Source organism: Macrotis lagotis, chromosome 7 (genome assembly GCF_037893015.1).
Source record: "Macrotis lagotis isolate mMagLag1 chromosome 7, bilby.v1.9.chrom.fasta, whole genome shotgun sequence".
In the NCBI taxonomy this organism is placed as follows: domain Eukaryota; kingdom Metazoa; phylum Chordata; class Mammalia; order Peramelemorphia; family Peramelidae; genus Macrotis; species Macrotis lagotis.
In genome coordinates this window covers 204,708,996-204,726,725 of record NC_133664.1, presented here as the reverse complement: position 1 = coordinate 204,726,725, position 17,730 = coordinate 204,708,996, and the positions used below count along the sequence as shown (strand labels likewise).

The 17,730-nt window shown below is 37.1% G+C and overlaps 1 protein-coding gene across 13 annotated transcripts in view; it reads right to left on the bottom strand.

The window, feature by feature from the left end:
• Positions 1-14,810: 14,810 nt before the first annotated feature.
• The window catches only part of GPR19 (G protein-coupled receptor 19), a 70,813-nt gene continuing 67,893 nt past the window's right edge, over positions 14,811-17,730 (bottom strand). For all 13 annotated transcript variants that reach the window (XR_012470189.1, XR_012470191.1, XR_012470193.1 and 10 more), the window contains 2 exons: positions 17,284-17,413; positions 14,811-16,510 (listed from right to left, as the gene is read on the bottom strand). The gene's annotated coding sequence lies outside the window, so the exon portion shown is untranslated. The remainder of the gene's footprint in view (positions 16,511-17,283; positions 17,414-17,730) is intronic.

The window sequence follows — 17,730 nt, the reverse complement described above, 5'->3', positions numbered from 1 at the left end:
TCATAGGTACCTCTCCTTCTTTACACCAACTTCCTGTTTTCATCCATTTGCCCACTCTATCATCTTCCTTTGTCTGTCAATTGTTCTACTTATTTTGCCTTATTTTTCTTGCTGCCTTGCTTTTCCTTCCTGAGTCTTCCTCTTCAGATCCTATTCTGTGATCCTCTTTAATTCTTTTTAATATCCTTCTTGGTTGTCCTTGATTCTTTTCATCTTTCATTGCTTATTATCTGGGTTTAGAAATTATTCCCTGTCAAATTTAACTCAATTTCTCCAAATTTTTCTTTTCCCAAATTTCAGTCTCTTCAATAAGTCTTTTCTCCTCTTAGAAGCAGGGAATAGAAAGACATTGCTATGTGATTTTGATTATATTTAGCATATTCTTCTTTTTTTTTTGCAGTCTGACTTTTTTTTCACATAATATGTTGTGCTAACATTGTTTATGAAATAACAAAGGTTGGGGACTCTTGGAATAATATAATTCCCTTAATTGAAAGGGATCTCAACAGATTCCATTTAAGTAGGTCAGTTTTATGAATCACTGAGGTTCTATCAAGATCATAATAGTAATTGTTGGCATCCACCTACCATTTGGTTTGATTTCATGTAGTTCTTGTGTCTTTTGTTCCATTTTACTGTGATGGGTAGTAAACTAAGGTGGGAATATTTGGGGTTCAAATAATTCATGAATATAGAATATAGTTAGATTTGGTATTTCAACATGACTGATAATGCCCATACTAGACTTGTATAGGTAGCCAATGTGGGTTATGACTCATTTATAGTAGTATAGGTAGTATAGAGATATTTAGCTAATTCAATATAGGGAGGAAAATTTTAGACAGCATTAATATTAATAAATATTAATATTTATACTTAAATATAAGGGACTTCATGGGCTCAAGGTAGAAACTCCATAGTACTTGAAATTCTCCAGTACAGAATAACTTCAAAAACTCCATGGCTATGTATGGCAGAGTGAATCTTGATTAGCTTGCCCTTCTGTTTGTCTGAAGTTTTGGCAGTAAATACCCTCCTTGGTACAAAAGAAATATTTTCATGAAACAAGGTCAGGGATTTTCATTTTTATTATTAAATCTGTGCTATAGTCTCCTACTTTTTTCTAGAACAGTGATGTCAAACTCAGAAACATGTTTCTATGGATTGCATATTGACTTAGAAAATACAAATTAGCAATATGTTGTATTGCATTTTATTTTGTCAAACATTTCCTAATCACTTTTTTATCTGATTCCATTTTCACTAGGGCATTTTGTTGGTTACAAAGGTTATGAGTTTGCTATCTCTGTTCTAGAAGACCCTCCTAAGAATATTTTTTGTTATGATGTAGACAAAGTCTCTATGATATAGGCATGTATTCTTAAGGAAAATATTTCCTATAATTTTATTTTTTATTTTCTGTGTTATATAATATAATTTTGATTTCTTTCTTTATTGACATTTTCTATTTTTACTGACTATATGGAACTTGAGTTCAAAATGGGTTACTTGATATCCGAAATACTGAGTAATTATAAAATTTATTCTATAAATTTATTTTTTCAAGAATGAAATCATTTAGTCTCAGAAGACAATGACTGAAGAAGATGAAAACATACCCTTAGACAAATTTACTGAACAGATAAATTAGAACTCTCATTCTTTCAAGAATACTACAGATCTTTAGCTAGCTCCTTAATAGAGAATCTGAAAAAAAAACCATAAAAGTGTTCTGAGCTACTACCAATATGAAACCAAAATGCTTATGAATAATACATGGTAAACTCCATAGAAAACATAATAGCTTTTGAGAGAATAGATTTATTAGATTTATTAGGTAAATTATTTATTAGGTAAATTTATTAGGTAAATTTTCCCCATGCATTTGTAAAGAAAAGGTATAGTGAATATCAGCACTCTACTGAGTTTGCTAGATAGAATCTTAGAAGTCATTTCATCTAAACTATATATGAACAAAAATCCTAAATTGTAGCTAGTAAGTGGTTTTTGTGTGAAGATCTTTACAGCTTTTTTTTTTTTTGGTTAGTATTGGACCACCTATGTTGTCCCATAAACAAATGTTACTAAGGATGTTCATGAATAGCCCCCTTTAGGTTGAGAACATCTTTAAACCAGAATATCCACAACCCCCTTAAATAAGCAATGTACCTATTTCCTGTACCTCATCCACTAAGATATATTTCCTACCTTTTTCTCCCTAAGGAAGGTTATTGGTTTTCTCACATTGACCCTAAATCAACTTTCTTATTTTAGCAAATAAATATCAGAGTTCCTTCCTAAAATGTATATACAGAATCATTAGCCCTAATTCTTAAAAAACTAACAACTGTCCCCCAAATTTAGACACCTTGATTTGATTTGTCTTCTATTAGAATATAGCTCACTTCTGGTTTCAGTGCTTTTATAAAATCACTACTTATTTTTAGTAACACAGCTGTCTACCCATAACTTTGGTCAAGAGTTACTCAAGTCATGTTTTTCCTTTATTTTCAGTATTTGACAGGTGTGAATTTTCAAGCTGTTTCCACAATATGCACAAAGATTTGTTCTCCACAGGAAAAGAGGTCTCCCCTAGGAATAGTTGAAAGCACCAAATATAAAATTGGTAGAAAATAAACAAAACACTGTTGTTGGGTTTTTAAAACTCAGCAATTCTTCTTTGTTAGATGAGAATTATAAAGCTTATTGAAAGTCCTAGTCCCTAAAGTGATGTTTCTAAATCTTATTTTCAGTACATATTCTCTTTTAAGGTCTCTCTGAGAGAGAAAAAGAAAATGGTGGGTTGTGAATGAAGTTAGCACAAATATCTACCCATTATTTAGGTTACTAGTTCTTTTTCCTTCCATATTGAATCACAGAAAATTCCCTAAAGGCAGAATAATGTGGAAGTAACTTTTCTGTATAGTACCATATATTTGTATAGTTCTAATCCTTTATACATGTTTTATATAATCTTATTCTCATGGCAATTTTGTGAAATAGATAATGCTGATGTTACTCTCATTTTTACAAATAAGGAAATTGAGATTCAGAGAGGTTGATTAGCTCAAATGATATTCAATCCCAGAACTTAAAAACTTACATCTGTTATACTAGGTTGCTTTTCTAAGTTATAGCAGAATGTGGGCTAAAAAATGTTTCCATTTGAGCCTACTTTGTAGTGCAAAATGAACCCTCTGGTATACAAAAACCAAAACTAATCAATAGAGTCATCTTTGTGATATTTTAACAATGAATTGAACTAGCCATTATAGTTCAATTTATAGTAAAAAGTGATGTTTACTGAGACTTAATGAAGAACTACATTGCTATCATACTCCATACAAAAAAAACCCCAAACCAACTATTCCTTTTTCTTCCTAGATCTTGGAACTCCCTCATATACCTAATGATTTTTAATATTTAATTATGTTCCTTGATAGAAACAAAAAAAAAAGAATTTTTTAAAAAGTCTCAATTTGTAAAACATAGCAGAGCACTTATATAATTAAAAATGTATAGGAGAACAAGTAACTACTAGTACTAACAGATAGAAAAAGAGGGAAAAACTATACAAAATATCCTAAAATGTTTTTAAGAAAAAAATTTACACATTCAGAGACATAAAGAACTGTCAATATGTCAATGTTGCACTTCTGTGTTTTTTTTACAAAAATATTTACTTCAAAAAGTATAATTACAAATTTGCAAACTTATTCCCACAATCTGGTGGGCATAATTCTTTCTCCTCCAACTGTGCTCCCCGCCATAACATCTCAGTGTCTGGGAAGGGGAAGGAGTTCAGAATTTAGCTCTGTTAACCTTAATTTTCTTAGGTTAAAAAAAAATAAAATAAATTTAATTTATAAATGAAGTTTTATTTTCTAGGATCTTACCACTAACACATGGGTGGATGGCATCCTTACAAATGCCATCCATGGCAAGATGGCTGGCAATTCTGGTTCCAAGATTGTTGTATAGCTTCAACTACCAAGTCCAGTAGAGATTGCTGCTGGCACTTGAATTTTAGAAGGACAAAAGAAATCCACGAGATACAAATATCCCTAGGTCCATTTCTTAGAGCTAGGATAAGAGAAGGAGCAGGTGAAGAAGTCCTTCTCCTTTCACTAGTTCAGTTCACCACCCTGGAGAACTAAAATCTTCACCCTTTGTATGAACAAGCAAGTGCATCAGGAAGTGTTCCTCCTGTACTGCAGTTAGAAAAGTTTGAAATGTCAATAGATCTAGTACAAGGAAACATAAAATAGGCAAGTTAGAAAAACAAGCCAGAGATGCTCACACAATTAAGGGGGGGTCTAGGAGAATCGGCACAAGGTTGTCCAATGGGGTTCTGTGGGGAAGAGGCATCTTCTTCCAACCAGTAAATTTCCTTGTTTTACAGCTTATTCACAGACTTGATCCCACTGCTGATTGACCTAAAAGTATTGACCTACTCTTATTTTTCTGACCTGGACTGGTTTGCCTCTCTTTAGGCAGTCCCTTGCTCTCAGGTTTAACTATATAGAACACAATACAGATATGTAGTCAGCTTTAGCCTTAATACAGCCCAATACAACTCTGGAGCTCAAATGATCCACACACCTCCATAAGCACTGAGATTAGAGGTATGCACAAACATACCTCACCAATTTATTCCTAAAGCAGAAGTATGCCTATACTGAAACTCTGCTCAAAAAGCTTCTACTCCCTAATTCTTATATGATAAAATATACGTAAATTACGTAAATTGTGCTTTAGATATCAGCAAATTTGATGGTCATAAACAGCAAAGTCAGAGACAATGAAATGTTCCCCTTCAATTGTAAATGATTTCTTCCATACCTAGTAGTTTTTAACAGCTCAATTGCATAAGTAAAGGGAAGAAAAGACAATAAACTTTCCCTAAGGCACAGAATGACTCAATGTTTTCATCTTCCTTTCTTCCTTTGCTCATTTGCAGAAATATACTAGATGGTCACCAATGAGTTAGGATATGGCCCCTTATTTAGGGAACCTTAGGTCTGTAACAGAAAGACTGTAGAAAAGAAGAGACCTAATCTTTCCCAACCCCTGCCTTAGGTGAAAAAACTTCGACCCAAAGCCCAGAGATCTGAGAAACTTTATCCTTTCTGAAATGGTACACTAGGAGAGGGAGCACATCCAATGAGCTGAGTCTGGTCTTACTAGACTACAGTTACTCAAGACAGAGTGAGTTCAGGGAGTCCAGAGGATTGATTGTTCACAAATTAGAGATGCCCCAACTTGTGAGGAGCCATCCCAGAAACTAAGTGACCTTCCTGGGTTAATCCAGCAACAGAATAATCTTTAAACTGAAACATCCTTTGTGAGGAATCCTGTGAGAAGTCAACCAACAGGGTTGGAATGCCAGCTGAGCCTGAGTAAACAGTTGCCCCTGTAGAGACTTAACCTCTTGGTGTGAGTCTGAGTTTGAGAAGTGATTTGGGAATGCTGTGCTACCAAAAGAGCTAAATTTGACATTTAAAATGTTTTATAATCTGATTCTAGCTCACCTTTCCAAACTTATTTCATATTACTTCCTTTCATGGACTTCATGTTCAAGACAAACTAATCTACTTTTTAGTCCTTTAACTTCAAATTCCATCTCCTATTTTCATAAAAACATATGAAGCAGCTAGTTGGTACAATAGATAAAGAGTTCTGAGCCTGGTTATGTTTTATTTACTTCAAGTTAAACTGAAATCTGCTCTATACCATTAAAAAAACAAATTGGGGAGGGGACCCTTTCTCTGGTTTCCTCACCACACAAAGGAAACTACCTAATACCCCTAAAAGTAGTTGGGGGGGGGGATTCTTGCCTAGTAGCTATTATGCTACCCAAGGGACAATCTTATGGTGATTGAAATTACACGGTGGTTTGAGAGTGAAGAGAGTTCTAGGTCAAAAGTCTGGCAATGATAGGACAGTCAGTTAAAATCCTCCCATCTCTATTGAAGCTAAGAGGCAAGAGGTGTGGTTTTTCTTCTCAGGCTTGTACTATTACAAACTTTTAGAAGACATTGGTCAGCTTAATCTGTCACTAAGAATGATAGGGAGTTGGGCCTGGTATAACATGGCCACTTGCAGGGATTTTTCTTTGACCTGGGAAGTTTGGATTTTTGAATGTGATATTTCCTGGAACTTTTTCTTTTTTTCAGGTGATTGGGGGGGATTATTTTTTTTAATCTTTACTTTGCCCTCTGTTTCTAATAGATCTGGATATTTTAATTTATGATTTCTTGAAGTAGAAGACTTTTTTGTTTTATCATGGTTTTCAGGGAGTTTGGTGATTCTTAAATTATCTCGACCTATTTTATAGGATTTTTATGAGAGAATATATCTTTCTTCTCCTTCTCTGTCTCATTCCTTCTCCATCCCTTCATCCTCTTTCTCCTCTACTTCCTCCTCTTCTTTCCTCCTTTTCCTCTTCCTCTTCCTCCTTTTTCCACCTTTTCCTTCTATCTTTTGATTTTGTTCTAACATTTCTTTCTATCTCATAAAATTGATTTCAGTTTGGTCTATTCTAGTTCTTAGGGAATTCATTTCTTGAATAAGGTTTACTATTTTCTATTCTAAGCTGCTATTCTCTGTCCAATTTTTTTTCTTTCAGAGCTTTTACTTCATTTTTAACTCCTGTTTAATGTCTTCTAGATATTCATATAATCTTTTTGGGAAAGCCATTTTTTGAAAGTATCTGTTTGCAACTCATATGGAATTATTAAAACCTTTTCACCCAAGGGGATTTCTATATTTATAATAATGTTTTATACTATTTAGTGTTTCTTTTACTAATTTCTCTAGTTTGAGTTTCTGAACTAAGGGTTTGCAATAGGACCAGGGTCTCCCTTTCTTGGTCTCACTTTGAGTCCTTTGAATTTTATATTAACTCCCAACTCTTGAAGTTAGAACCACATGGATCTTTGAAATGTAGAAGGTTGACTTTTCTGACCTGTGCTGGTGTCTCTGGGTAGTGCCCCTGGGTCTGAGACTTTAAAGTCTGAACAGAAATGTGGTGCTGGTAGTACTGGACTCACCAGTCTTTGTCCCTGTTCTTTGCTATGCCTTGGGGCTTTCAAGATCTTGACCCTGGGGCTTTTTCAATACTCTGGAGCATTCTCTTGGGGAGTACTTAACTCTTGCTGCTTTCATATCTCTGGTTAAGATCATACTAATTTTGATGGAAAGATCCTTTTCCTATTGTCTGTGGGATTATGACTGGCTTTTGGTGAAATTCTAGGATTACAGAATTGATTTAGTGTTTTTTATTTTTTTATTTCTTAATCATCATTCACTGTGGCATAAACTTCAGAATTTTGCTAGAATAGGTAAATGGGAGCTTGGAGGAATGCCTCCCTTCAGGCAGCCATCTTGGCAGGAAATTCCCATTATATATTTTATAAACAATTCCTGGAAAGCCTATTGGATTATTTTTTATTTGGAAAGAAATAGCTAAGTACAGGTCAGGCTGCCCTGACAATATCTGGTTACCATAACTTACATGAAAACATTAGTATATTATCACATTCTTTAAAGCTTATATTCACTTTATAGTCAAGATGGAAGTACTCATGTGTCAGATACTTTCATGACATTGCATCAACATGAACATTACCTCATACTTCAGGAAGCTTTTTTTGATCCTATGAACTATAAAGCATAGATCTGATTGTTTAGATTGGTACTATACTCAGTAAACTTTAAGGACTCCCTATTTCCATTCAAATTAAATATTAAACTCCTCTATTTGTCATTTACAGCTTTTCAATTGTTAATTTTCCAGTATTTTAAGAGATTTTTAAAATTTTTTTTTGAAATTTTCCAGTTTTCTTACATATTACTTTCTGGCATGGACCCTGCAGTCCCCTCTACTGGTTTATTTGCATTCTTCATTTTCTATCACTCATTTGAGTGTCTTTAATAATAATTAATAATAATGATAATGATAATAATAGCTAAAATCATTACTTATTAGAGAAATCCATATTAAAACATCTCTGAGATACCACCTCATGTGTCTCAGACTGGCCAATATGACCAGAAAGGACAATGATTATTGTTGGAAGGGATGTGGGAAATCTGGGACATTAATACATTGTTGGTGGAGCTGTGAACTCATCTAACCTTTCTGGAGAGAAATTTGGAATTATGCCCAAAGGGCAACAAAAATGTGCATACCCTTTGATCCAGCAATACCACTACTGGGTCTATTCCCTGAAGAGATGATTAAAAAGGGTAAAAATATCACTTGTACAAAAGTTTCATAGCAGCCCTGTTTGTGGTTGGCAAAGAATTGGAAATCAAGTAAATGTCCATCAATTGGGGAATGACTTAACAAACTGTGGTATATGTATGTCATGGAACACTATTGTTCTATTAGAAACCAGGAGGGATGGGAATTCAGGGAAACCTGGAGGGATTTGCATGAACTGATGCTGAGTGAGATGACCAGAACCAGAAAAACATTGTATACCCTAACAGCAACATGGGGGTGATGATCAACCTTGATGGACTTGCTCATTCCATCAGTGCAACAATCAGGGACAATTTGGGGCTGTCTGTGATGGAGAATACCATCTGTATCTAGAAAAGGAATTGTGGAGTTTGAACAAAGACCAAGGATTATTGCCTTTAATTAATTTATTTTTTTGACAATTCATTTTATTTTTTTAAATTTTTTAACCATTTCTTCTTTTTTTATTTAATATGTATTCTCATTTTGTACAAATAATGGTTTTTTTACATTAATAAAATATTCTTGTTTAAGAGTAAACAAAATACCCCCTCCCCCCATAAATATAGACTTGCTTGAGCGATAAAGTAAAGGGGAGAGAAAAAAATTAAAATTAAAAAAAATAGTAATAATTGTAGGTATGGCCAGGTGGTGCAATGGACGGAGCACCAGCCCTGGAGCCATGAGCACCCGAGCCCACATCCGGGCCCGTACACCCAACAATCACCCAGCTGTGTGACATGCAAGCCACCCCAACCCCACTGCCCTGCAAAAACAAACAAAGAGACCCCAAATAAAATAAAATAGTAATAATAGTAGGGGTGACTGGGTAGCAGACAGAGCATTGGCCCTTGAGCCAGGAGCACCCAGGTCCAAATCTGGCCTCAGACACCCAATGATCACCCTGCTATGTGGCCCCAGGCAGGCCACCCAGCCCCATCTGCCTTATACATCCCCCCCAATAATAATAATAATAATAATAATAATAATAATAATAATAATAATAATAATAAATGTGCTTCAGTCTTTGTTCCAACACCAACAACTCTGTCGTGGGTGGATCACATTCTTTATGATAAGTCCATGGCAAAAATTACTTCCATGTTTTTCCACTTTTGCCATTGCTGATCACAACTCCCTCCTTTCGTATTTCTCCACTACCATGTACTATGTTTTCTCTCTCCTTTCATTGACTCTGCTGTAGGGTAGCTGAGTGGCACAGCAGACAAATCCCTGGCTCTTGGGCCAAGAGGCCCTGAGCCCCATACCACCCCTTAGGTGCAGCATCCACCTGGCCCTATGGTCCTGGACAGGCCATCCAATCCTAGCCTCTTGCAAGAAGTAAAAAAGAAAATGTGTTATATCTGACCACTGTCCCCCCATAGTCCATCCTCTCCTCCTTCATTCGCATCCCCACCCCTTCCCCCTGTCCCCCCCCTCCTTCTTACTCCAGATGTTTATACCCTATTGAGTATATATGCTGTTTCCTCTCCTAGACACCTCTGATGAGAGCAAAGATTCCCTCATTCCCCCTTGCCATCCCCCCTTCCATATCATTGCAATAGCTCATTGTAATAAAGAAAAATCTTATTATATGAAATATCTTGGCCTATTCCCCCTCTCCTTTTTCTTTCTCCCATTACATTTCCCTTTTTTCTATTGACTCCATTTTTACACCCTATTTTATCTTCAAATTCAGCTTTCTTCTGTGCTTCAACTATAAAAGCTCCCTCCACCTGCTCTATTAACTGAGAAGGTTCATATGAGTAGTATCAGTGTCATTTTTCTATACAGGAATACACGCAGTTCATCATCAAGTCCCTCATATTTTCCCCCTCTTCTCTAATCTCTATGCTTCACCTGAGTCCTGTATTTGAAGATCAAACCTTCTGTTCAGCTCTGGCCATTCCAACAGGAATATTTGAAATTCCCCTGGTTCATTGAAAGTCCATCTTTTTCCCTGGAAGAGGACATTCAGCCTTGCTGGGTAGTTGATTCTCAGTTGCATTCTAAGCTCTTTTGTCTTCCGGTGTATTATATTCCAAGCCCCATGAGCTTCTAGTATAGTTGCTGCTAAGTCCTGTGTGATCCTGACTGCAGCTCCATGATATTTGAACTGTGTCCTTCTGGCTCCTTGTAATATTTTCTCTTTGACTTGGGAGTTCTGGAACTTGGCTATAATATTCCTGGGGGTTGGTTTTTTGGGATCTCTTTCTCGGGGAGGGGGGATCGGTAGATTCTCTCCATTTCTATCTTGCCTTCTGCTTCTAGAATATCAGGGCAATTTTCCTGTAGTAATTCTTTGAAAATGATGTCAAGGTTCTTTTCCTGATCATGACTTTCAGGTATTCCAATAATTTTAAAATTATCTTTCCTAAGTCTGTTTTCCATATCAGTTGTTTTTTCAATATTTCACATTTTCTTCTAATTTTTCTTTTTTTTTTTTGATTTTGAAGTATTGATTCCTGATTTCTGGTAAATTCATCCATCTCCCTGAATTCTATTCTTTGTCTGAAGGATTTGTTCTCTGGCCAATTTTGCTTTTTAAAGCATTCTTCTCCTCAATAACTTTTTGAACTGTTTTATCCATTTGACCTAAGCTGGTTTTTAGCATGCTATTTTCTTCAGCATTTTTTTGGATTTCCTTGACTAGGCTGCTGACTTCATTTTCATGTTTTTCCTGCATCTCTCTCATTTCTTTTCCCAGTTTTTCTTCTAACTCCTCATTTGATTTTCAAAGTCTTTTTTGAGCTCTGTCATAGCCGGCGCCCAATTTCTGTTTTTCTTTGAGTCTTTAGATGCAGGAGCTTGTGCTTCCTCATCTTCAGACTGAATGTTTTGATCCTTCTTGGGCTCATATGCAAAATATTTCTCAATGGTGTTTCTTTTTTTTCTCTGCTTGCTCATTTTCCCAGTCTAAGCCTGTTTTTTGGGGTGCTTCCTGAGCTTTTGGGATACTCCTACAAAATTCTCAGTGTGTGAGGCTCTGTCCTCTCTCCTGGTCTGTGAATGACCATATGCACCCCCTCTGCCATGGGGCTGAGGTTGGGGGGGGCCCTGCTGTTCTATGGGGGGGGGCTAGACTGCGATCAGGATCTGAATGTGGTCAGAGCCCCAGAGTCCTATTCCAGGGGCAGAGCTCTGCAGTCTCTCTCTCTTCACTCCCCTCCCTAGGTTCAATGGGCTCATGCCCTGGGGGCTCCTGCTTACTAGCTCCTGCTTCTGTTTCCTGGATCTGGGCTGTGCTGGCCATGTGCTCACTCTGGCAGAGGTCCTCCTGCTGTTCCCCCAATTTGTGCCTGGTGCTCCCTGGGGCATAGGTCAGGAAACTCCCCCGCTGCTGTGAGCCTCAGCTCCTAGTGCCCTGGGGCTGCCTCCAGGAGGTTGAAGTTCTTTCCTCTGGCGGGCTGCCCCTCCAACCCTGCGGAGCAGAGCCTTTCTGCTCTTTTCCAGGTTACCTTGAGTAGGAGAACTGCCTCATTGGGTCCCTCTGTGGGTTCTGTCTCTTGAAAATTTAGTTAGAGTCCTTAGCTTATGAGTTTTATGAGAGAGCGCCTAAAGCAGGATCCGTTCTTGTTGCCATCTTGGCTCCGCCCCCTATTGCCTTTAATTTAGGAAAAAAACCTGATATCTTATTATGATGATTATGTAATCTTGCCATCTCTTATACTTTATTTTTCTTCCTTAAGGATATGATTTCTCTCTCATCACATTCAATTTGGATCAGTGTATACCATGGAAACAATGTAAAGACTGGCAAATTGCCTTTTGTGGGGGTGGGGGGGAGGAAAGCAAGATTGGGGGGGGGAATTGTAAAACTCAACATAAAATCTTTAAAACGTTAAAAAAATAATGATAGCTAATATTTATTTAGGCTAAGTTCTTTACAATTGTTATCTTATTTGATCCTCACAATAACTCTGGGAGGTTAGTGCTATTATTACCCCCCCCATTTTGCAGATGAAGAAACTAAGGCAAACAGGGAATAAGTGATTTGCCCGGAGTCACATAGCTGGTAAGTATCTGAGGCTGCATTTGAATTCAGGACTTCTAGTTCTAGGTCCAGAACTCTGTGCACTAATGCTCTTCCTCCTCTCCTCTGCCTTTTAGAATTGCTGATTTCCTTTAGGATTGAGCTCAAAAGTCAGTTTCTACTGGGGTGCCTGTCTTGGATACCACCCCCCAGCTTCTGCTAATGCCTTGCCCTTCAATATACTTATGAACAACTCTGCATTTTGTTGTCTTCTTGGATTGGAATGAACTTCTGGAGGCTCCCCTTTGAATCCCTAGTTTCTGTGCTTAATAAATATTAATTAGACTGAAAAAATTACATTGCATTTGTCCATTTAAATGTATCCCCTAGAATTTAAGGGCAGTGATTGTTTTGTCTCAGAGGGCTATTTTGTTTTGTCTTTGTAACTGTAGCATCCAGCACATTCCCATGTACATAGTACCTAAATGAACTTATGAAAAGAATATCCCAAGTGTAACTCAATTATCTTATCCCCCAGTTATAGTCCTTCTCCAGACTTCTCTTTCCTTCCAGCTGACCCTAGCTATCCCTCAGGGCTGTCTTGAGCCTTCTTCTCTTCCCCCTCTATATTATTTCATTTGGAGATCTCATCAGCTCTCATAAATTCAATTTCCATTTCTACTGATGATTCTCAAATCTACTTATCCAGGCCTAACTTCTCTGCTGACCTCCAGTCTTGAATCTCCAACTGCCTCTCAGACATCTCAAATTGAATGTCCTAAGAATCTGTCTTAACTTCAATATGTCCAGAACTAAACTCATTATCTTTCCTTTACAAATGTTCCTCCTTCCTAAACTTTCTTATTACAACAAGACCATCACCATCCTGTTATCTTCCTAAGGCTCTCAAGCTAGGTGTCATTTTAGACTACTCATCTCTCACCACCCCACCCCCACTCCAGCTCAGCCCCAATCTGTTGCCAAGGCCTGTTGACAGTAGTCTACTGGTTGGTCAGCCTACAACAAATCTTTCTTCACTCCAAACCTTCCTCCATTCAACCACCAAAGTTGTTTTCCTAAAAGTCAGATCTGCCCATATGGCACTTCTCTTCTCAATAAACTCTTCCTAGAACTCCCTATCACCTTCAGGATTAAATACAAAATCTTCTATTTGGTATTCAAAGTCCTTTATAGCCTAACCCTTCTCACCTTTCCAGTTTTCTTATCTGCCCCCTTGGTAGATACCTGGAACAAGACACTTTATCAATTCTGCACATTTTCACTGTCTGTCCTCCATAGTTGGAATGCTTTGCCTCTTCAACTCTGCCTCCTGACTTCTTTTCAAGACCCAGGTAAACGTTCACCTTTTACAGGAAGCATTTCCCAATCCCCCTTATTCCAATCTTTCCTTTGATGATTATTTCAATTTTATCCTGTATGTATTTGACTTCATGCTGTCTTCCCTCATTAGATTGTGAGTTCCTTGAGGGCAGGGCCTATATTTTGTCTTTCTTTGTATTTCCTGATATAAAGAAAGAGTTTAATAAATGATTATTGACTATTTATTTTTGTAACATTAGTCATTAATGTGGAATCTTTTGATTGTATGATATGATGTTTTTAAGCTTGTCGAGATGGCTTATTACTGTTTAGCTAGGGAAGGGGTGAGACACCTGAACTGTCCACCAGATGACGCTCTACTTGAAGAGTTAGTCCATTTTTTTTCAGTTATTCTCTCTGGTCTATTATTTGGGTAGTTTTTCCCTAAAAAGTCGCAGCTTTTTAATGGCCACCAGAGGGCAGTCAGCTTAAAATTGCCTATAATATTATTTAAGTGCTGAGCCCAAGCCTGAAAATAACATGAAATAACCCCTCATTGTCTGTTTTTTAATTTGGAAATTAATGGGAACATCATGCAAAATATTAAAATATAACATTTACTTGCTCTACCTGGCTCAGATTCCCCCTCCTAATCTTTGGATTCGACTCTTTCAGTTAACTTCCCATACCATTCCTAGATTCAGAAATTTAAGACACTATGATTACATAATTTATTGTGCATAGAATAAAGTGAAAAGAAAACTAGTCCACATGCTCCCATTGAAACATTTACCTCCAACTGTATCCTCCTCCTCCTCCTCCTCCTCCTTCTCCTCCCATTACCCTCTCAGATCTTCTAGTGTTTGCATAAGGAATGAAGACTACATATATCATGTGGTTGGGAAAGAAATTGGAGGAAGGGTTCTTGTTTCCTATTTCAAGATCATAGACTCAAAAAACAGAGAGAGAGAGAGAGAGAGAGAGAGAGAGAGATTAGATGGATGGATAGATAGATAAATTAGGTAGAGAGACAGAGAGAGAGAGGACACAGAAAGGGAGAGAGACAAGAGAGATTGTGACAGAGAAACATACACATACTCATACATGGAGTTAGAGTAAAAATTGCCTCTCTTTAAGTCTATTAAAGAGGCTCTATTAAAGCTCTCTTGCCTTTTTGGCCAATTTCCTCTGACATCACCTTCTTCCCTTGTTACCACTATAGGGACTAAAGTAGTCAGACCTAAGTACAAGTGACCATGAGAGCTCAGCCTTTCCAGTGGTTCATGGTATGTGTTCTCTGATCCCTCACACAAAGATGAATGAAGCAATCCCCACCCTGCGTGGAGTTGGTGGGGTGGTAGGAATATAAGTACATGGTTAAGTAAATGCCAAGCATACACAAAGTAAAACAAAATAATTTTGAGAGGGGGAGCACTGATGGAGTAGATCTGGAAAAGTCTTCTGTAGGATATATCCCTGAGCTGTACAACAAAACCAGTTCCAGATTTACAAAGCTGGAGTGTGGAGGGAATATGCTCCAGATAGAGAAGATAGGATACAGAGAGAGGATTGGAATATTGTAGGAATGTCTAGTAGTTTCTTCCTCTTCAGTCTTCCATGGAGCACAATGATTTGTGACTGTGTTTTATTCTCTATTCTCTCAATAGAATATAGTCTGTTGAGAAACATTTATGCAGCTAATGTGAGATCTGACTGTGCTAAGAGCTTTCAGATGTATCTTTGTATTTCTAGTGCTTATCCCAATGTCTAGTAGATGCTCATTGAATATTTGTTGTTGTTGTTGTTGTGTGCAACTCTTTGTGACCCCATTTGGAATTTTCTTGGAAAAGCTATTGGAAAAGGTCAACAAGGAGGTACAATGGATAGAGAACACCAGTACACCAGTCCTGGAATCAGGAGGACCTGAGTTCAATCTGTCCTCAGACATTTGAACGCTTGCTAGCTGTGTGACCTTGAGCAAGTCATTCAATCCTAATTGCCTTCCATCCAGAGACATCTCCAATCATCCTGATTCACATCTGGGCACTGGACCTAGATAGTTCTAGAAGAGAACGTGAAGCTGGTGACTCAGCGCAACACCCCCTTACTCAAATCCAATTCATGTGCTTGTCAAGACATCACTTCCCTGATGTCACACTCTTCTTTGAGAATGAAGGACAAACCTCATTAATTTGCCATTTACCTTCTCTAGTTCTTTTTACAGATATAGAAACTGAGGCAAATAGGGTTAAATGATTTGCTCAGGGTCACCCAGCTAGAAAGCTAGAAAGCGTTTGAGACTAGATTTGAACTCATGAAGATGTGTCTTCTTGACTCCAGCTTGGCACTAGCTGTCCTTTATTAAATATATGTTGAATTTGATTAAAGTCAGAATAAGGCATTTGATTATTCCAAATAAAGTTTGAAACTGGTATTTCTATGCATTATTATTCACTAGAGACTTTGGGACTTGAACTATTACCAGGAGCAGCCAGATAAGACTTCTTTGAATCCTTCTTGCATCTCCTTAAGCCGTTATTAAGGTTAAGTCTGCATTAAAAAAATTAACAGGGTCTTTGTTCTGATGACTTCTTGACAAAGTTAAAACTTACCCTACCCTCCAAGACTTTTTGATCCATTGACACCATGTTAAAGATGAATGATGGATTCACTGCCCCATAATAAACCTGGACATGAATTTTAAGATGGAGAAAAAAAAAGATAGATGAATAAAGCTGAGAGAAAAATTGAGAGAAGAAAGGCTTTACTCAGAAGGCAAATTTGGGAACTTGTGCATATCTCCTTTAGAGAACCTTCCTAAGGTTCCATCAAGTTGAGGGTGGAACCAAGTGGCCCAGACAGCAACAGCAGAGCAATGAGAAACTTCTTGACTAAGCCTCTTAGGACTCTTTGGAAGCGACTCTTATTTTGTTGATCTATATGTTGGTGTGGGAGTTGAGGACCCTTTCCTGTGAATGTGAAAGATAGACATGAGTCAAATTTCTATTATTTTCAGGGGAACAGACCCTTCCTCCCCATGAATATGGTTCTTGTAAACCCCAGAGCTGTGGTTCTGGGTCACAGATATGAAATATGACTCAATTAATTACAAAATAAGTAGTTGCATGCCACACTGAGAATAATTTTTTTAGTATTACAGAAAATATTTATAAAACATAATGTTAAAAAGTATTCCTTATTTTACATGACTATGTTGCACCTTGGATGGTTGCTGATTTTCAGAGGCCCAGGAATAGTTAAGAGTTCATGGCAGTGAGGCGACTAGGTGGCACAGTGGATAGAGCACAGGCCCTGGAGTCAGAAGGACCTGAATTCAAATTTGGCCTCAGACACTTGATACTTACTTAGCTATGAGACTTTGGGCAAGTCACTTAACCCAAGTGCCTTGCCAGGAAAAAAAAAAGGGTTCATGGCATTATAAATTAGCAGGGCTATTTTTTTTTTGGTCTGCTGTTTTTTTTTTTTAATAATGATGGCTTACCACAATATTTTGTGTAGTCATTTCAAGTCTGCAGAGGAAATTGTTTTTGAGTTTCCCTAAAAGTTGAGTTATTTTATATTTCTAACACATTGATTCTAATTATTTCTACAGTGACTTCTTGATACACAGAAGTTTTTAAGTAGCTAAAAGCTTTTTATGTAGCTCAAAGCAATTGATAAATTAATACTTCTTCTACACCATTGCTGTGCCAAGGATTATGCATAGCTGGACCATACATACCTTCCAGGCACAGTATAACAAGTGGTTGTTGTTTCTACTGCAAAACCAGTAGAAAAAAAGTTCTTTGAATTTTAATCCATCTTCTGTGTGCTGAACTAAAAAGCACATAATCCTTCAAACTGTTAGTTTTCTAATAATAAAAATAATAAAAAAGAATAAGTTAAGTGAATAATCATAGCCAATATATTTACACAGCACTTTTTAAATTTGCTAAGTGCTTTAAAAATATTCTTTCATTTAATTCTTACAAATACCCTGAGAGATAGATGTCATTATTATGCCTATTTTATGATGAAGAAACTGAGGTATAGAAAGGCAATGTGAGACTTTCCTAGGGTCACATAGTTGAATGATTTTTAACAGAAACTAATAAAATTTTTAAAAAATCTAAAAGGAAGAGCCTATTATAAAATGCAGTTGTCTCACATTTGTCATTCCACATCTCAG